Below are 22,396 nucleotides of genomic sequence, written 5' to 3'. Positions count from 1 at the left end.
ATATTCTCAGATTTTTCTAAAAAGATTTGTGAGGTATTCATGGATGATTTCTCCGTTTATGGATCCTCTTTTGATGATTGTTTGAGCAACCTTGATCGAGTTTTGCAGAGATGCGAAGACACTAGTCTCGTCCTCAATTGGGAAAAGTGTCACTTTATGGTTAACGAAGGCATTGTTTTGGGGCATAAGATCTCCGAGAGAGGTATTGAAGTTGATAAAGCCAAAGTTGATGCTATTGAAAAGATGCCATGTCCCAAGTAAATAAAAGGTATAAGAAGTTTCCTAGGTCACGCCGGTTTTTATAGGAGGTTCATTAAGGACTTTTCTAAAATCTCTAGGCCTTTGACAAATTTATTGCAAAAAGATATTCCTTTTGTCTTTGATGATGATTGCGTAGACGCATTTGAAATACTTAAGAAAGCTTTGATCACTGCACCTATTGTCTAGCCACCTGATTGGAATTTACCTTTGAACTTATGTGCAATGCTAGTGATTATGCTATAGGTGATGTTCTAGGGCAAAGAGTTGATAAGAAATTGAATGTTATCTAGTATGCCAGTAAGACTCTTGATACCGCCCAGAGAAATTATGCTACTACTAAAAAAGAGTTCTTAGCAGTTGTGTTTGCATGTGATAAGTTTAGACCTTATATTGTTGATTCCAAAGTTACTATTCACACTGATCATGCTGCTATTAAATATCTTATGGTAAAGAAAGATGCTAAGCCTAGGCTCATTAGATGGGTTCTCTTGCTCCAAGAATTTGATTTACACATTATTGATAGAAAGGGAGCTGAGAACCCCGTTGCAGACAACTTGTCTAGGTTAGAGAATGTTCTTGATGACCCACTGCCTATTGATGATAGTTTTCCTGTTGAACAATTAGCGGTCATTAATGCTTCTCGTACTGCTCCTTGGTATGCTGATTATGCTAATTACATTGTTGCTAAATTTATACCGCCTAGTTTCACATACCAGCAAAAGAAAAAGTTCTTTTATGATTTAAGACATTACTTTTGGGATGACCCACACCTTTATAAACAAGGAGTAGATGGTGTTATTAGACGTTGTGTGCCTGAGCATGAATAGGAACAGATTCTATGTAAGTGTCACTCTGAATCTTATGGAGGACACCACGATGGAGATAGAACTGCACATAAGGTACTACAATCTGGTTTTTATTGGCCTACTCTCTTCAAAGATGCTCGTAAGTTTGTCTTATCTTGTGATGAATGCCAAAGAGTAGGTACCATTAGTAGACGTCAAGAAATGCCTATGAATTATTCTCTTGTTATTGAACCATTTGATGTTTGGGGCTTTGATTATATGGGACCTTTTCCTGCCTCCAATGGTTATACACATATTTTAGTTGCTGTTGATTATGTTACTAAGTGGGTAGAAGCTATTCCAGCTAGTAGTGCTGATCATAACACTTCTATTAAAATGCTTAAAGAAGTTATTTTTCCGAGGTTTGGAGTCCCTAGATATCTTATGACTGATGGTGGTTCACATTTTATTCATGGTGCTTTCCGTAAGATGCTTGCTAAGTATGATGTCAATCATAGAATCACATCTCCTTATCATCCGCAGTCTAGTGGTCAAGTAGAGTTGAGCAATAGAGAGCTCAAATTAATTTTGCGAAAGACTGTGAATAGATCTAGAAAGAATTGGTCCAAAAAACTTGATGATGCATTATGGGCCTTTAGAACTGCATACAAAAATCCTATGGGTATGTCTCCTTATAAGATGGTTTATGGAAAAGCGTGTCATTTACCTCTTGAACTTGAACATAAAGCATATTGGTCTATTAAAGAGCTGAACTATAAATTCAAACTTGCCGGTGAGAAGAGGTTGTTTGATATTAGCTCACTTGATGAATGGAGAACCCAAGCATATGAGAATGCCAAGCTATTCAAAGAAAAAGTCAAACGCTGGCATGATAAGAGGATACAAAAGTGTGAGTTTAACATAGGAGACTATGTATTATTATTCAACTCTCGTTTAAGATTTTTTGCAGGAAAACTTCTCTCTAAATGGGAAGGTCCCTACGTTATCGAGGAGGTCTATCGTTCTGGTGCCATAAAAATCAACAACTTCGAAGGCACAAGTCCAAAGGTGGTAAACGGTCAAAGAATTAAACATTATATTTCAGGTAATCCTATCAATGCTGAAACTAATATTATTGAAACCGTAACCCCTAAGGAATACATAAGGGACACTTTCCAGAACGTTCCACACTCCGAAAAGGAATAGGTATGTGGTACGGTAAGTAAACCGACTCCAAAACAACTCCAATGGCAATTTTTATCAGTTTTGGAATATTTAAGAATTTTAGGAAGAAAGAAGTAGTCTGAGAGGACACGAGGCCTCCACAAGAGTGGAGGGCGCCCCCCCTATTGGGCGCGCCCCCCTGTCTCGTGGGCACCTCGTGTGCCTCCCGGACTCCGTTTTCTTGCACATTACGTATTTTGGTCGGTAAAAATTCATTATATATACTCCCCAAGGTTTTGACCACCGTATCACGCATATATCCTCTTTTTCATTTCAAGTTGTTTCAGTTTCAGATCTAGAGCATCATGATGTCACCCTCCTCCAACAACAAAGACAAGGATGCTTGGCTACTGAAGATAGAGCTGAAAAGAGAAGAACCAGAAGAGATCAACAATGATGAAGGGATCAAGAAGGCCATGGAGGTTCAAGCTCCGGCGGTGAAAGAAGAAGATATCCATCAACCTTTACCTAACCTCTTTACTCCAACAGAGATTGAAGCTTTCAAGATGATTGAGTTAGCCCGCATACAAAACAAGTATCTCATGCAGGATAAAATTTTGTTGAAGGATCATATCGCCGGACTCAAGGGCATTATCTGCAAGTTGGAGGAGCTTTTACGCTCAATGTGCGATTATCCACCGTCATCATCACCTCCTCCATCACCTCCGAGGACATAATTACATGGGTATGGGCACTCCCCTTGGCAACTGCCAAGCTTGGGGGAGGTGCCCCGGTATCGTATCACCATCACACTCCTATCTTTACCGTTTTATTTAGTTCGACCCTATTAGTAGTATCTTGATCTAGTAGATTGAAGTTTTGATATCAAGTAGTTTTGAGTTTTGCTTTGCGGTCTCTTTATGTAATCGAGTCCGTGAGCTATCTATAATAAAGATTAGTGTGGAGTCAAGGGCTTTGCTATGTTGCTATGATCTTGAGAAAGTAGAAAGAAAAAGAAAAGAGTTCATATTGATCTTATGGATAGTGATGACTTCACATATAGAAAGTATGAGGCATAAAAGTTGCTGAGAGTTGATAAACGTAGTCTTGGTCATCGTTGCAATTAATAGGAAGTGATAAGGAAATAGGGGTTCATATATAAATATATTATCTTGGACACCTTTTATAATTGGGAGCACTCATTAGGTATGACATGCTAAAAGAGTTGATGTTGGACAAGGAAGACAACATAATGGTTTATGTTTTCGCACATCTCACTTAAAGTATATTGTCATTGACCTTCCGAACATGTTGAGCTTGCCTTTCCCCCTCATGCTAGCCAAATTCCTTGCACCAAGTAGAGATACTACTTGTGCTTCCAAATATCCTTAAACCCAGTTTTGCCATGAGAGTCCACCATACCTACCTATGGATTGAGTAAGGTCCTTCAAGTAAGTTGTCATGTTGCAAGCAATAAAAATTGCTATCTAAATATGTATGACTTATTAGTGCAGAGAAAAAAAGCTTTGTACGATCTTTTTGTGGAAGTAATAAAAGCGACGGACTGCATAATAAAGGTCCACACACAAGGGGCAATATAAAGTGACGTTCTTTTGCATTAAGATTTTGTGCATCAACCCTAAATGCACATGACAACCTCTGCTTCCCTCTGCAAAGGGCCTATCTTTTACTTTATGTTTTTACTTTATGCTCGAGTCAAGGTGATCCACACCTTTCCCTTTTTCATTTTATCCTTTGGCAAGCTCCTAGTGTTTGAAAGATCATGATATATATATCCAATTGAATGTTAGTTAGCATGGGCTATTATTGTTGACATCACCTAAAGGTGAATACGTTGGGAGGCAACACAATAAGCCCCTATCTTTCTCAGTGTCCGGCCAAAACTCCATAACCACAAGTATTTCGTGAGTGTTAGCAATTATAGAAGATTACAAGATAGTTGAGTATGTGAGCTTGCTGAAAAGCTCTATTGTTGACTCTTTCTGATGTTATGATAAATTGCAATTGCTTCAATGACTAAGATTATAGTTTGTTAGTTCCCAATGAAGTTTTTGAACCATACTTGACATTGTGAATTGATTGTCACTTGAGCATAGGAAATCATATGATAAAATCTATATATGTTGCTGTTATAGGAATGATCATGATGCCTTCATGTCCATATTTTATTTTTATCGACACCTCTATCTCTAAACATGTGGACATATTTTTCGATATCGGCTTCCACTTCAGGACAAGCGAGGTCTAATCTTGGGGGAGTTGATACGTCCATTTTGCATCATGCTTTTATATCAATGTTTATTGCATTATGGGCTGTTATTACACATTATATCTCAATACTTATGGCTATTCTCTCTTATTTTACAAGGTTTACCATGAAGAGGGGGAATGCCGGCAGCTGGAATTCTGGCTGGAAAAGGAGCAAACTTTGGAAACCTATTCTGCACTGTTCCAACAATCCTGAAACTCAACGAAACATCTTTTTGGAATTAATAAGAATTAGGGGTGAAAGAAATACACCAGGGGGCCCACACCCTGTCCAGGAGAGTGGAGGGCGCCCCACCCCTACTAGGTGCGCCCCCTGTCTCTTGGACCCCCTGGTAGGCCCCCGGTGCCCATCTTTTGCTATATTAGAGCTTTTACCCTGGAAAAAAATCATGGGCAAGCTTACGGGACGAAACTCCGCTGCCATGAGGCGGAACCTTGGCGGAACCAATCTAGGGCTTTGGTGGAGCTGTTCTGCCGAGGACACTTCCCTCCGGGAGGGGGAAATCATCACCAACGTCATCACCAATGATCCTCTCATCGGGAGGGGGTCAATCTCCATCAACATCTTCACCAGCACCATCTCCTCTCAAAATCCTAGTTCATCTCTTGTATCCAATCTTGTATCGAAACCACAAATTGGTACCCGTGGGTTGCTAGTAGTGTTGATTACTCCTTGTAGTTGATGCTAATTGGTTTACTTGGTGGAAGATCATATGTTCAGATCCTTAATGCATATTATTACCCCTCTGATTATGAACATGAATATGCTTTGTGAGTAGTTACGTTTGTTCCTGAGGACATGGGTGAAGTCTTGCTATTAGTAGTCATGTGAATTTGGTATTCGTTCAATATTTTGATGAGATGTATGTTGTCTTTTCCTCTAGTGGTCTTATGTGAACGTCGACTACATGACACTTCACCATTATTTGGGCCTAAAGGAAGGCATTGGGAAGTAATAAGTAGATGATGGGTTGCTAGAGTGACAGAAGCTTAAACCCTAGTTTATGCGTTGCTTCGTTAGGGGCTGATTTGGATCCATATGTTTAATGATGTGGTTAGGTTTACCTTAATACTTCTTTTGTAGTTGCGGACGCTTGCAATAGGGGTTAATCATAAGTGGGATGCTTTTCCATGTAAGGGAAATTCCCAAGCACCGGTCCACCCACATATCAAATTATCAAAGTACCGAACACGAATCATATGAACGTGATGAAAACTAGCTTGATGATAATTCCCATGTGTCCTCGGGAGCTCCTTTCTCATTATTAGAAATTGTCCAGGCTTATCCTTTGCTACATAAAGGATTGGCCACCTTGCTGCACTTTATTTACTTTATTTACTTGTTACTTGTTACCATTTATCTTATCAGAAAACTCTCTATCACCTACAATTTCAGTGCTTGCAGAGAAAACCTTACTGAAAACGACTTATCATTTCCTTCTGCTCCTCGTTGGGTTCGACACTCTTACTTATCGAAAGGACTACGATTGATCCCCTACACTTGTGGGTCATCACCACGCCGAAGAGCCCGTCCGGCGGAACGATGAACCGCCCCTTCGCCGGGATCACAGCGCGACATCTCGGACGCTGACTAGTGGCGCCCGCGGTAGAAGAGGCAACGAGTCGGCTGTCAGCCACAGTCGGACTCACCTCTCCATCGAGCATGACGCACACGCCCGCCCCCGAGTTGTGGAGCGGCGAGGCAACCCGCCTCCTCCTCAGCCTCACAGAGAAAGGCACCCCACTCCGCCGCCTGTCACGCACCCGACACTCGGAAACCTCCTTGGCCTCCGAGAAGGAGTCGGAGAGAACGACGCTCGCCATCGGATCAATCGCCTCAACCGATCCTTGGTGCTAGAAGAAAAAGACGCATTGGACCCACCCTGTTTCGGCCCACGAATCCGAGATAAGCCTTTCCCTCAAGTGTTCATGCTCCCAAGAGATACGCCTAAATACACCGGCTCCGTGAAGCCGGAGGACTGGCTAGTCGACTACTCCACGGCCGTCAGCATAGCGAACGGCAGCAAGCGTGTTGCTGTGAAGTACGTCCCGCTCATGCTCCAGGGCACAGCCCGGACGTGGCTTAATAGCCTGAAGCCCCGCAGCATCAACAGTTGGGTTGATTTCGCTGAAGCCTTCATCCGCAGCTTCACCAGCACGTACAAGCGGCCTCCCAAGCCCCGTCAGCTCTCCTTGTGCGTCCAAGGGCCCAGCAAATCGATTCGCGACTATCTCACGCGCTGGGCCGAGCTGTGCAACTCCTGCGAGGGCGTGCACGAGGTGCAGGCCATCGAGTACTTCACCACCGGGTGCGGAGAGGGCACCCTCCTCAAGCACCGGCTTCTCTGCTACGAGCCGACAACTCTCGACGAATTGCTGATCATCACCGACAAATACGCCACGGCCGACTCCTCCATGAAGGCGGAGATCCAAGTCGATGCAACCGGCAAGGTAGCCCCGCAAGCTCCTCGGACTCCGGCTGGTGATACCAGTCGGCGACAGCAACCAAGCGACAACAAGCACAAGGCCACGCAGCTGGCTTCCACCAGCCGGCAGGTGGCGACAGTCAAGGACCAGCAGCCAGAAGGGCAGCCTCCGCCTAAGCGTTAGAAGGGCGGCAAGCCCAATTCCTTTCCCGTCTTCGCGTACGAATAGACTCTTGATGCACCCTGCAAATTCCATAGTGGCGCGAAGACGTCCAACCACACCACTCGGAAGTGCCATTGGCTCACCAGAATCACCAAGGGCGATGCACTCCTGCCTCCTCCGCCTGCCGGCCCGCCGCCTCCTCCGCCCCAGCAGCCGACGGTTCAGCCAGTTGGCGCCATACAAGATGAGTATCCAGAGGAGCAAGGACCCTGCGTTGTGTTCACCGGTGTGGCCGACAACAGACGCAGCAGATGGCAGCAACAGCAAGAAGTACATGCAGCGGTGTCAGATACTCCAGAGTTCATGCATTGATTTGAGAAGCCCATCAGTTGGAGCAGGGCTGACCACCCGGAGGTGATGCCCTCCCCTGGTTCTGATGCCCTGGTCTTAGACACTACCTTCGCAACAGAAAGGCGGGCAGCTCGTTTCTCCCGAGTCCTGATAGATGGTGGCAGCAGCATCAACATCCTATACCATGACAAGCAGAAGCAGCTTCACCCTAGTCGGACTGTATTCCATGGCATAGTCCCTGGCCTATCTTGCTCACCAGTCGGCAAGACCCAGATCGATGTCCTCTTCGGGGACAAAAATCACTTCCGCGAGAGCCAGTCTGGTTTGAGGCGGTGGACCTTGAGAGCCCTTACCATGTGATACTTGGCCGGCCTCCTCTGGCCAAGTTCATGGCGGTCCCCCACTATGCTTACCTCAAGATGAAGATGCCGACTACCAAGGGAATCCTGACCATAGTTGCAGACTACAAGAAGTCGTCCGCCTGCGCAGCAGACAGCAGCCGGCTGGCCGAGTCCCTTGTGATTGCAGCTGAAAAGCGGCTCCTTGACCGGGTTGTGGCGATGGCAGGCAAGCAACCGGAAATGTCACCCACCCCCAAGGAGTCGGAAGTTGAGGGCTCGTTCAAGCCGGCCAAAGAAACAAGGAAGATACCCTTGGATCCGGAGCACCCAGAGAGGCATGCTATCATAGGTGCAAACCATGACAGCAAATAGGAAAGCGAGCTTGTCGATTTCCTCCGTGAGAATAGGGACATCTTTGCATGGTCTCCCAGGGACATGCTAGGTGATCCGACGGATTTTGCCGAGCACAAGTTACATGTCCGACCTAACGCCAAGCCGGTCAAGCAGCCCTTGCACCGCCTGTCGGAAGAAAAGAGAAGAGTTATTGGAGAAGAGATAGCCCGGCTTCTAGCAGCCGGATTTATCATGGAAGTATTTTTCCCATAATGGCTGGCTAATCCAGTTCTTGTGCTGAAGAAGAATAAGCAGTGGCGCATGTGTATTGATTATACCAGCCTCAACAAAGCTTTCCCCAGAGATCCCTTTGCTTTGCCAAGAATCGGCCAAGTGATAGACTCCACGGCTGGCTGCGAGCTGTTGAGTTTCCTAGATGCGTACTCAGGGTACCATCAGATCAAGTTGAATCTGTCCGACAGGCTGAAGACTGCCTTCATCACGCCATTCGGAGCCTTCTGGTACCTGACCATGACGTTTGGCTTGCGAAATGCCGGTGCCATGTTTCAGCGTTGCATGCAAAAGTGTCTCCTCAAGTAACTCGGCAGAAACACCCATGTTTACGTGGATGATGTGGTGGTGAAGACGGAGAAGCATGGCATGCTGCTGGAAGGCCTCAAGGAGACATTTGAGAACCTGCACCGATTTTAGATCAAACTCAACCCGAAGAAATGCGTCTTCGGAGTACCAGTCGGCAAGCTTCTCGGCTTCCTGGTCTCTGAGCGCAGCATAGAGTGCAACCCTGTGAAGATCAAGGCCATTGAGAAGATGGAGATGCCGACCCGACTGTTGGACGTGCAGAAGTTCACCGGCTGCCTGGCACCAATCATCTGTTTCATCAGTCGGCTGGGCGAGAATGTTCTTCCCTTGTACCAGCTCATGAAGAAGACCACTTTTTTCGAGTGGAACGACAAGGTGGACGAAGCTTTTCTCCAGCTCAAGAAGATGTTGACCACCCCGCCTATCCTGGTGACTCCGACTGATAAATGGCCCATGCTCCTCTACATCACCGCCACCAGTCGGGTGGTCAGTTCAGTCATAGTGGTGGAGCGCAAGGAGGAGGGCAGAGCATTGCCGGTCCAGAGGCCAGTGTATTACTTGAGTGAAGTGTTGTCTGCCTCCAAGCAAAACTACCCCCACTATCAGAAGATGTGTTATGGCGCGCACTTTGCCGCCAAGAAGCTGAAGCCCTACTTCCAAGAGCACCCAATTACTGTTGTCTGCACTGCTCTGCTTGCTGAGATCATTGGAAGCCGAGATGCTTCAGGCCGAGTGGCCAAACGGGCCATAGATCTGCCCCTACACCATCTACTACCAGCCTCACACCGCCATCAAGTCACAAGCACTGGCTGACTTCCTCGTCGACTAGGTCGAGACCCAGTACCTGCCGCTAGTGCCAGACTCCACCAATTGGCGGATGCACTTTGATGGTTCAAAGATGCGCCCCAGTCTGGGAGCCGGCATTGTCCTCACCTCTCCCAAGGGCGACAAGCTCAGATATGTGTTGCAAATTCACTTTGCCGCCTCCAACAACGTAGCTAAATACGAGGCACTCATACACGGGCTCCGGCTTGCCAAGGAACTCGGCATTCGCCGGATCTGTGCTATGGTGACTCCGACTTGGTGGTCCAGCAGTCATCAGGCGACTGGAATGCCAAGGATGAAAATATGGCAAGCTACAGCTTCCTCGTACAACAACTTAGTGGATACTTTGACAGGTGCGAGTTCGTCCATGTGCCAAGAAACGACAACGAGCAAGCAGATGCCCTAGCTTGGATCGGCTCCACCCGGCAAGTAATACCAGCCGGCGTCGCCCTATAGCACCTCCTCAAGCCGTCTGTCAAGCCGTCACCAGAATCCGACTCCATCTTCATGTCGGCCCCTCCTGAAGCAGTCAGATCCGACTTGAGGGCCCCAGAAGTCAGTGCGGGGACTTCGGCAGGCGGCCCGGGGACTGCAGCCGTCGCACCTGGCTTGGGGACTTCAGAGCCCGGCCCGGGGACTGCAGCAGTCGGCCCGAGGACTTCTCCGACTCAACAGGCGGCAGCCAACACCAACCCGCCGCCTCCCAGCCCAACCGCCCTTATATAAGTTGCAGTCATGGCAGTCGAAGAAATAGCAGCACCTTCATGGGCTCAACCCATCCTCAACTTTCTGGTGAACAAAGAGTTGCCGACTGATGAAATCCTAGCCCGACAAGTGCAACGGCGGGAAGCAGCGTACACCATAGTCAACAAAGAACTGGTGCGGCACAGTGTCACTGGTGTGTACCAGCGCTGCATGGAGCCGGACCAGGGTCAAGCAATCCTCAAGGATATCCACCAAGGCGAATGTGGCCAACATGCGGCTTCAAGATCACTTGTTGCCAAAGCTTTCCGCCATGGTTTCTTCTGGCCGACTACTCTAGAAGACGCGAAGGAGTTGGTCCAGAAGTGTAAAGGGTGCCAGAAGTTCCGTTCCAAGCCAAACTTGCCAGCTTCTGCACCCAAGACCATTCCCATTGCCTAGCCCTTTGCCATCTGGGGGATGGACACGGTGTGGCCATTCAAGACGGCTCGCGGCGGCATGACTCATTTGCTTGTCACTATGGGCAAGTTCACCAAGTGGATAGAAGCAAAGCCAATCAAGAAGCTGAATGGCCAACTGCCGTGACTTTCATTGCCTACATCACCACTCGGTACGAAATACCACACAGCATCATCACCGACAATGGCACAAACATCGCCAAAGGAGCCTTGGCCCATTTCTGCGTGACGCAGGGCATTCGACTGGACTTAGCGTCCGTTGCCCATCCGCAGTCAAACGGCCAAGTAGAGCGAGCAAACGACCTCATTTTGTCCGGCATCAAGCCCCGACTAGTCGAGCCTCTAGAGTGTTCGGTCGGCTGCTGGCTCGCTGAGCTGCCGGCCGTCCTCTGGAGCCTGCGCACGACTCCGAACAAGTCAACCGACTTCACGCCCTTCTTCCTCGTCTACGGTGTCGAGGTCGTCATCCCGATGGACATAGAATTTGACTCCCCACGAGTCACCATGTACACCGAGGCGGAGGCCAAAGAAGCACGAGAGGATGGCGTTGATCTGCTGGAAGAAGGCCGGCTGTTGGCAATCAGCTGGTCCGCCATCTACCAGCAGAGTTTGCGCCAATACTACAACCGCAAATTCAAGCCAAGATCCTTCCAAGAGGGAGACCTTGTGCTCCGGCTGATCCAGCAAACAACCGGCCAGCACAAGCTCTCGGCACCTTGGGAAGGCCCTTTTATCATCAGCAAAGTGCTGGGCAACGGTTCCTACTACCTGATCGACGCTCAGAAGCCCAGAGCATGCAAAAGAGATGACTCGGGCAAGGAGACGGAGAGGCCATGGAACGCAAACCTCCTCCGAAGATTTTACAGTTAAAAGCAGTATGTATCATGCTACGTTTTGTATTAAGTACGCAGACTCCAGGTCCCCCAAGAAGGGATTAGGGACTACCCTCTTTTATCTATATGATAAGTGTTATGCCTATGAATGTGTTGTTTTATTATTCCTCCTGGCACCGGGTTCGACCAGTCGGCCCGGAGGCTCGCCGCCTTCTGCTATATGCCGTTTCCTGCAGTCGGACAAGTAGTGTGTCGGCACCAAAAAACTTCTCCTGTCAGAAGCCGCAGCTCGCAGAGCGATTATATGGTGGGCAGGGGTTGCAAAGCAATGCCCACATGAAAAATGGCTAAGGAAAAATGTGCATACAGCTGGGGCCGGCATCCAGCCTCTTCGGCCCGCTGCCGAGCAGCTGGCCGGCCGGCTTCTGCTTACCTTGCCGACACTCCAAACGGCTAAGTACTTGCCCTCCCACAAGTAGCTAAGTACTCAACCCAGCCGCAGTCTACAGAGCGGCTATTTGGCTGGCAAGAGGGTAGCCAAGGGAGGGCGGCAAAGGAAAAAAGCGAGGAGCAGAAAGCAAGAAAAGTCAGAAGCCGGCAAACAAAGCATAATTTGCGACAAAGGATATTTACATAGCAAAAGGCCCATTGGCCAGCATTCAACAGAGTTTGATATACACCTCGCGGGTGGAATTGTGCAAATTTAATCAAAGTTGTCAAGACTAATAAGAAGAAAAATAAAAGACAACAGCCTAAGGAGCGGCAGAGGGTTCCAGCTGGACGATGGAGTCGGCGGCGCCGGTTGGGGCAGCAGAGGATTCCGGTTGGATGGCGGAGTCGGTGGCACCGGTCGGAGCAGTGGACGGCTGGACGGTAGAGTCAGCAGCGCCAGTCGGTGGAACGGGCGGCTGGTCGCTCTCTGCCTAGTCGCCTCCAGCAGCACTCGGCGCACTTGAGTGCGGGTTGTCGCTCGAGGCGCGGTCAAGTTAAGGCTGGCCATCCGCTCCGACCTCTGGCGCGTCCTCCTCGCTTTCCTTGCTCTCCGCCTCCTCCCCTTCATCGCTGGAATCAATCACCTCGGCCGAGTCCTCACTGTCCTCTGGGTTCAGCCTGAACCACTCCAGCGATGCCTCGGCGCCTTCGTCAACCAGCTCTGGGACGAAGACGCTGGTGTCGGCGTAGTCGGCGATCGCTGCCGCCCGCTTGACAAGGTCGTCCTCCACTGCCACCACCTCCTCCTGCGCCTCTAGCCGAAACATGGTCAATTGGGCTAGATCTAGTCCAGGATACCACGCCTTGACGAATTCTAGAGCCCGTGCGCTCTAGCCCGGGCCGAGGAGCCCTTCCAAGCCTCCACGCGGCCGGCCACCACCTCCAGCCAGTCGGCAGTCTGACTGGAGTGCACGGAGCTGACACGCCTGGCCAGAGGGCGGAGATCGCCTGGGCCCTGACGCATTGAAGACGACGCAGCATCTGGTGAGCCGGCCAAAGGCGGTCTTGGATGCTGAGGAGCTGCCCGTTGAGGGTCAGGGGGGCGTCGGCGGCAATCTGCACGCCTTCCGCCCTCCGCTCCTGGCGATAAGCCTCGATGGCCTGGTTCGCGGTGACAGAGTGGCCTGGGAAGAAATCTGTTTGGGTGAAGGGCAAGAAAGCCAGAAGTTAGAAGCCAGCAGTCAGCCTGAATAAAGGCCGGCAATTCAATGAAAGGAAAAAGAAGAAGTTTACCGTCGACCATGTCCTTGACGCTGCCGAAGCCGGTGGTCAGCTGCACATCCTTGTCGGCCCAGGCGGAGCGCTCAATCTTGAACTCAGCAAGGAGGTCGGTCTCCTTCGTCTTCGCCTCCTTCTGAGCCGTCTTGAGACGCTCCGTCTGCTCTGCCAGCTGCGTGACCAGTCGGTCATGCTCCTCGGCCAGCTTGTTGCACTCTGCCTCCTTCATATGCAGCGCGGTGTTGGCCTCGCCTAGCTGCTGCTACAAGGCAGCGTTGGCCTCTGCAAATAGAGAAGAAGAAAGAACGTCAACACTCAGCAAGGAAGGGATGCAGTTGCCGGGGAGATCCGGCCTGACTGCTCAGCATTCAGCCCGAATCTTGGGGACTACAGCCCGCGGGTGCGCCATCGCGCCCCCGCAGAGAAAGAAGTCATCAATATTCAACAAAGAAATATAGTTACTTGGATGATCCGGCCCGACTGCTCAGCAGTCGGCCCGAATCTCGGGGGATATAGCCCGCGGGTGCGCCAGCGCGCCCCCGTGGAAAAGGAAGCCAAAACTTACTCCGGCTCTCGGACAAGTTGGCGGTCTGCTTCTCCAGCTCCCGGACTCCGAAGTTGAAGGTGGCCGCGCGAAGATTGTGGTACTATTGCAATAGGGATGTCAGATGGAGTTAGCACTTAGTGCTCGCAAGTTAAAGTTCCAGGTCGCCTGCTCAGCAGCCGACCCGAAACTTGGGGACTACACCCAGTGGGTGCCCTGGCGCGCCCCTACCAAGAAACAAGAAGATCAAAAATAAAAGAAGAGAGAAGCTTACTCTAATAGCTACTCGCGAGTTCAAGAATGCCTCGTTGCACCGCTTGAGGGCGTCGGCCTCAACCCGGAGCTTGGCCTGCATGTCGAGGGCCGCCTGGTTCAAGGCTCTTGTCCCACCTCCGCGCACCCAGCCAGAGGGTGCGGCGCTGGTCGCCCCGGTATCCAGGACCGACGAGCTCGCGGCGCCGGCCTCCAGTGGTCGTGGAGCCGAGAACGCCTTCGCAAGACGGCGGCTCACGGGTGTGCGGGCCTCAGGAGTTCACTACAAAAAATACACTTTCGTGATAATACGTGTTTGTCACAGTAGGTCGCGTTTTTTGTCATGCATGTACATCCATGACAAATTTATGACAGAATCAAGATAGTCATACCTGTGCTGTCGTAGAAGTGTTCCATGACATTACCAAAATTATCATCACGGAAGTGTCCACTTCCATGAAGATAAATCACGCGTCACAGAAGTGCTTTCGTCAAGGGTGACCGACACGTGGCATCCACCGTAACGGAACACCGTTAACCTATCGGGTCGGGTTTTGGATCCGATAACCCGTTAACAGCCCCGGCCAATGGGGATTTTCCACGTGTAAAATCGTCATTGGCTGGAGGAAACACGTGTCGGCTCATTGTTGGGACACATGTCATCCACTCATTGGACAGAAGGCGCCTATGATACGTCGACATGTGGCACGGCCCAACAGAGGCCCATTCCTGTGAAAAGGCCGGCCTATTTGACTTGGTCAAAAGGTGACGGGTCGGCCCATGGAAAGCCTGTTAACGGCATGTTTGCATATAGCCCATTTACAGCCCGCTAACCCAAGGCCCGTTACGCCCTACCCGAATTAGGCCCAGTAGCGTCATCTGGGCCATCCAATATGATTCCAGCCCATTTTCACTTCTGGCCCATGTATGGCCCATGACGTCTTTCGGCCCATATGAGGCCCTATGTAACTCTTGGCCTATTAACGGCCCGTGGTGAAACTGGCCCGCAATGAACAGTGTATCACTTTAGACCCATTAACAGTCCGTGGTGAAACTGGCCTGTAATGAACAGTGTATCACTTTATACCCATTAATGGCCCATTATTAAGTTGGGCTATTTCCAGCCCATGTTATCTTTCGGCCTTCTCAGAGCCCATTTATTCTTGGGCTCATTTCAAGCATTCGTTTACTTACGGCCCGTTACTGTCATTTTCTGCTTGTGGGCCACATTCAGCCCGTGGTTACAGTCGGCCCATTTGTGGTCCATTAATACATTGGGCCATTTTCATAGCGTCATCAAATACAGCCTATTAATGATGGCCCATTATGGTCGGCCCATGAACGGACGATTCCAACTCTAGCCCGTTTACGGCCATAATGCGGCTTGTTATTGGCCCATGTTTGGCCAATCGATCATACCGCCCGTATAAGGCCCATTGATGATACGGCCCGTAGAAGGCCCATTGTTTCTACGGCCCGTAGAAGGCCCAATGTTTCTACGGCCCGTAGAAGGCCTACTGTTTCTACGGCTCGTAGGAGGCCCACTGTTTCTACGGCCCGTAGGAGGCCCAGTGTCACTATAGTAAATATTAGCCCATGGTTATTGTGGCCTAGTTTTAAAAAATAGGTTATTGCAGCCACTAGCAAACCGCGGAAAAAGAACTGCACTGACTACAAGCAAACAAATAAACAAGACAGCAAGGAAATAAATAAGCAAGCAACTTATGCTAGGCTATCACGGCTATTACACATATTACATCCACTAGGCATCAAAGTTCACAACTAGTGCAAATATAGGGAACACAGCAGCATATAAACGCCATAGCAAAACAAGTCCAGAACTGAAACCACTTCAGAAGAGTTCAAGAAACAATATCCTAGGTACCCATAATGCTGGCAAGATGCTTAGCAAGCTTATTTACTTTCTCTTGTTTGGCGCTTAAATCCTCCAGCGCTTGCTGTTGCACAAGAAAGTACGCATCTGAATTCTGTAGGGACTTCCTCAGTCCTTCGGCTTCTTGCCGCAGCACAGCTGACTGATGCCTTTCAGCTTGTAGCTGAGACTGAAGAAGCCGAAGTGATTCAGGCAGCGAGTTCGAAGAGCTTGTGCCAGCGGTACTGGCCAGTAACTCGAACACTACATCAACGCAGGACTGTGGGGTTTTCTCACTGTCTACAAGATCGTTTTTATCACCTTTCTTGGAAACCAATAGGGTTGTCTCACTGTCTTGAACCTTATCTGCATTACTTTCTCTACCATTGCATAGTGGGGTGCTCTTCTCCAATATTCTGTTTGCATACTATAAGAGAAACAAGCAAACACATCACAGGTTTAGCTTGTAGTATACCAAACTCATTTTGGTAAACCGGTTCAGTAGTAAGGTGGATGGGATAACAGCATGAAACAAACATATATCTATGTACTATGGTCACTGTATTGTCCATATCATTCTAGTTTATGTTCCCTAATCAAGATAGAGACACAGTTCAACTCATATATTTTTAAGACACAGCAGCATAGACAGAATATAAGTGTGAGAAACTACACAGCATTGGCAGCACTTGTAATGTGCATCACATGAGAACATAATTGTTTATACAACTTAAACTGAAATCAACATAGAGCAAGAAGTTAGAACAGCAATCCAGTTAAAGAAATAGGTTTAAAACATACATGTTGCGCCATCGGAGTTTCAATTGGATCCTTCAAATTTGAAAGTAGTTGGTATGAGTAAATACAGTGATGCAACAACGAAGGAGTATGGACCATAGCTACGGAATCTGACCTGAGAATAGTTGCTCTTCTGCTTTAAACATGGAGTTTCGGTTAGGTGTGGTGGTCTTCGTGCTTTGGGCAGTGCAGTAGCTTTACAAACTGCTCGTGTGGGGGTACTCTGTGGTGGACATGGTGCTTTGTCAACTATAAGTGGGTTACTATCCGCTGTGGTTGCGGTTAGATGGGTTGTAGCTGGTTCTCTGTCCAACGGTGTAAGTGTGCAATCTAGAAGAGTCTCGATTATGTGTGGTGGGGCTAGTTTGTGGGCCAGTACAACCATGGTTCTATCTGCATCGACGGGTAGCATTGTCTTTTGTGAAGAACGGGTTTTTGCTCCCTTAGATACTGCCATCACCCCCTCCAATTCAAATGGCTGATAAACAAGAAAAGAAATTGAACGTACAGATATTGTATGAACAGGTGTGGTAATTCACATATATGTTGTCTAACCAAATAGGACAGCATGACACAATTTCACATATATGATGCCTAACTAAACAGGATAGCATGACACAGTTTCAGATATATGATGGATAACTTAACAGGATATAATGGCATAATTTAACATATGATGAGTACCTAAACAGGATGACATGACAAAACTATATGATGTCTTTCTAAAATAGGTTGGGATAAAATAATTCACATACATGTTGTCTAAGTATACAGGATGGCATGATATAATTGACATAATTGATTCATATACTAAGCAGCTAGCACTTGCATGTATGATCTCTAAACTAAGCAGATAGAATTCAATATTGTGCATATGATGTCTAAACTAAGCAATGCAAGACACCATATGCATCATATGAGAAATATAAACATTGCAACTTAGAGCATACACCTCATGTGGGATATAGGACTGGTCATCTGTCTCCGAATCCTCCTCTGAGGAGCTCCCTATAACCATCGAGGTATATGCTTCAACAGGTACCATTGCCTGCTTTGAAGACCTTGTTTTCACTCTAGATTTTTCCATAACCGACTCAAATGGCTGATACACATGAAGAGTAGTTCAATATACACAGATTGTCGACAAATGGAATACGTAATGAAAAAAAAGATGGCATGAGATTATTCACATATATGATGCCTGGCTCCATGGCGGTGAATAATTCACATATATGATAACTGGCTGAAAAACATGGCATTGCATAATTCACATATCTGATATAGAAAGCAAACAGGAGGCATTCACACAAAGCATGTCTAATCTAAGCAGATGGCATGTCAATGCAAGACACCATATGCATGATATGAGCAATATAACCCAGCCAAGTTAGAGCATGCACCTCGGGGGGGAATACGACTGGTCATGTCTCTCTGAATCCTCCTCTGAGGAGCTATCTGTAACCAGCAAGAAATCTGCATCGACAGGTAGCACTGACTGCTCAGAAGACCTTGTTTTCACTCCAGATTTTCCCATGACCGACTCAAATGGCTGATGCACAGGAAGAGTAGATGAATGTATAAACATTGTTGACAAATGGAACACATTATGGAAAAAAAATATGGCACGATACAATTAACATATACGATGACTGGCTAAATAGGATGGCATTGCATGATTCACGTATATGAGGCCTGGCTAAAGAAGATGGCATTGCATAATTCCCATATACTCCCTCCGTTCCTAAATATTTGTCTTTTTAGAGATTTCAAATGGACTACCACATACGGATGTATATAGACATATTTTAGAGTGTAGATTCACTCATTCTGTTCCGTATGTAGTCACTTGTTGAAATCTCTAAAAGTACAAATATTTAGGAATGGTGGGAGTATGATATAGAAACCAAACAGGTGGCATTCACACAAAGCAAATCTAAACTAAGCTGATGACATATAAGATGTATAATGTAAGCAATGCAAGGCGCCATATGCATGATATGACCAACATCAGCATGCCTGGTTAGAGCAAACACCTCAGGTGGTAAACAGGCATGGTCGGCTCCTTCTGAATCTCCATCTGAACAGTAATCTTTCTCTGGAATACAATCTGGAAATGCAGGAGAGGGGGGGCACTTCACCCACCATGAAGCAGCGTCTGCATGACATTATATTCGCACGCAACGGTCTTCTCTTTTTCTCTACATGTTCAGTATGATTGTGTACAATATCTGACATGCATAACAAAAAAAATAGTTAGATTTTGTATGGCCTAAGGGGTGCATGCAAAAATCAAGACTGATGGTAGAAAACGAGTGGATGGATCCAAAACTAATGATAGCAGGTAGATTATAGCTTCAGTTTAAAAAGATAGACAATGGGTCATCTATTGTTTGTTGCCCACCCAACATGAACCACATAGAAGACCCCAGATGAACCAGATAGTAGACAGATACTAATCGTTGCTGGCTTGATATGAAACCCATGGGAAATTCAAAACTCAAAATTGAACGATAAAGTAGCAAGTAATAACCGATGTATAACGTAAGCAAACGCGAAAGACTGCGACCTCTCTTCCGGAACTGTCTAGTCCTCAGGTTCATCTGCTCAGTCGATGATGGTAATGCAGTTAGCGTGGCTGCCGACAACGGGGAAGATGATCTGAGGCGGCAAAAGAAAGTCTGCAGGGGGGATCTCTGCTGCAGTGAATGCTTCTGTCGATGGTGCACCTCAGGTGGGGTGGATGACGGCACGGCAGGAGCAGGACATAACACACAGAGTTTTCTTTGATGCCAATCTGAAAATGAAGTAAATCTGTAAGGGCTCCTTAGAATTGGAGGATTCTATAAACGCAGGGACAGGAAAAACACAGGAATAGGATAGGAATGCATGTGCAAAACAGAGCATTTGGAAACATAGGATTTCAGTCAACCTGGGTGTTTGGCTCACATGAATTGGAAGAATAGAGGAATGGAGAAACAAAGTGATGCAACTACATAGCTTTGTGGACCTCAGCATCATTGGGTTGGACGTGGAGGATGGTGATGATGCTGGTGTGACTGTCGGAGGCGGGGAAGAAGATCTGAGGCCTCTGGAAACGGCGCCGAGGGTACTGCTCCGCTGTGATGGACGGTTCCGTCGTTGGATCAGCTCCGCTAAGGTGTATGGCGACGAGGCTGAAGCATGACAAGACAAACAACTTTAATCTAAAGTGGGACCCTAATATCATCTGCAATAGATGATGTAAAATACATCACCAAAAAGTGCTAGATGTAAAACGCATCAGCCACACCATGGCCGCTCCGACAGATGCTGTAAGTACTGTTCACTCTGAACTTAACTGAAGAAAATGAACTTCACAGTCGAAACTGAATTTTTACTGTCGAAACTGATTGAACTAGTAATAGAGCATTGCAATAGATGTTTAGGGCGTTCGAGCACTAGTAGCAGAGAAGCAGTGATCTAAATCAGCAGACGCTCGAGCAGGGAACACACTAGCAGAGAGCAAGTCGTGCAGTAGCACCACGAGCAAGTGCTAAAGCAGCAACTCCTGTAGCTACCGGAGGTCGTGCAGCAGCAGCGCAATTGAGAGCAAGAGCAGAGCAGCAGCACGAACGAAAGCAGGAGCAGTGCAGCAGCATGACCAACAGCAAGAACAGAGCCGCAGCGCGAGCGAGAGCCGGAGCAGCTGCAGCTAGTGTCGTTGTGGAAGTCGCCGCCGAGGAAGCAACGACATGGGGGAGAGATGTCGTGGATGATGTGGCCGGCGACGGCGCCATCGATGGAGACGCCATGTCTTCTCGGTATCGAGCACCGGCAGCCCCGTGAGATCGAATAAAAGATAAAATGCAGCGGTGAGTGCAGAACCTCCTTGGTGGCGCCGATTTGGCCTCGGCTTCATCAAAGGAATTGGCGAGGGTGTTGCGGTTTCGGTGGGGCAGGTCAAGATGGCGCTGTGGGGATTGAGGTGGCGCGATAGACGAGGCGAACGTTGGGGCACCTCCTTGGAGGTGGAGGACGGGGCGGCTGATCTGGCGGGATGACGAGATCGACAATGGATCCTCATCCGGTGCGGTGGATGAGGGACGGCGAGCTGTTGCGGTGGATGACGTAGTCGGGGAAGAGTCTCCGGCTGGGCGGCGGTCGGGAGGCCGACGGAGGAGCGTGGGGTTTCGCGGGTTTTGGTAGCCTCGGTGTACGAATGGGGGGAGAAGGGGGGAGCCAAGCTTAGGGACGCACTTGTCCGAAATGTAGGGTAAGTTACCAGCATACCCCCACCGGTTTTGACACCGCGACGTGGAGCTTCATTTTCGGCTAAGGGGTAGAAGGGGGATTTCGTGTGTCTGGGCTGCGGGAGCGATTTCGTATGAGGAGGGAGTTCTTGCGCGCGTCCAAATTTCGGGATAACAAGGCGCGGCGTGGTTTGAAGAAACAGGAGTTTCAAAGCAGGTGAGACAAAAGATACTCGAGCTTGAAAATTTCGGGATACCAAGGTGCGGATGCCTTGTTCGGCAGAACAAACTTAACGTGTAAAAAAATCATACAAGACACAAGAGAGTCATGTCCCATTTTACTATATTGCTATAGATGCCATTGAAAAAACTACAAGAAAAATGTAAAAAAAATCGGGAGAACATGATTACCCTGCACAATACCAAATCGATTCGCACTTCCCTCAACAACAACAAAAAACAAATCAATTCCCACCAAAGAAAGAGTAATGTCCCTTATTATATGATTACAGATGCCATGATCTCGAATTTCAATTTTTGAATCCACGTTATGTTGAATTCGAATATATAATTAGGTGACCTTGCGGTTTATATTTGATGTAGTCATACATTTTGATCTTCCATCATATATGAACATTTTACTCCACCATGTGAACATATATATTGTCGTCTACCATATGGACTAAATTTGAATCAATTTTCCTTATTTGAATATGATTGTTGTCAAGTTATACAATAATTTAAATATTATCTTGATAACAAAAAGACATGCATATAGCAGTAATCATATTTCACTATGAACTACATGTACCATACGCTCTCCAATTCAAATATTTGTATCCATTTTATGTTGAATTCAAATCATAGTACATTATTGGTCTAGGTAGCGATATGTTCGGGATAATCTAAACCCTGTTTTCATACATATAATTTTTGGCTGAATTGGGACAAGTTTTGGTATAAGCCTCTTGCAAAACCGGAGATTCTCTCAACAAGCCTCGTGGTTCCGAGAGGGAACGTGTCACCTTTGTGTGCGAAACGATACACGCTGCCTCCCCCCTGATTTTATTTACAGAGGCAACATAGAACTATATGAGTGCCCTATTAAATTTTGGAATTATTTCGGGTTCATTTGGCCTTTTTATACATTAATTGAGTTTCTGGACTTTTAATGTGCATAATCTAAATATGAATTGCATGCACATGCTCCATTGCACCAAAGTGGGTTGAAAAATCACATGTGTGTCCTTGGTTGAATTTCTAGGTCCCATAGAAGAAATGATGAAATTCAAACATCTGGGCATCATGACTCTGCCGAGAACATAAAAAAACCTAGATTTTAAATTCATGTAATGAGACTTGGCATGGTGTCATGTCATGGCACTAACATGTTGTGGTAAAAAAATTGGGCCAATTTGGAAGCTCGTGGTTCTAAGAGGGAACGTGCCACCCCCCCCCC

The sequence above is a fragment of the Triticum dicoccoides genome, chromosome 4B (assembly GCF_002162155.2).
Source record: "Triticum dicoccoides isolate Atlit2015 ecotype Zavitan chromosome 4B, WEW_v2.0, whole genome shotgun sequence".
NCBI lineage: Eukaryota > Viridiplantae > Streptophyta > Magnoliopsida > Poales > Poaceae > Triticum > Triticum dicoccoides.
Note: the sequence above shows the minus strand (reverse complement) of the source record.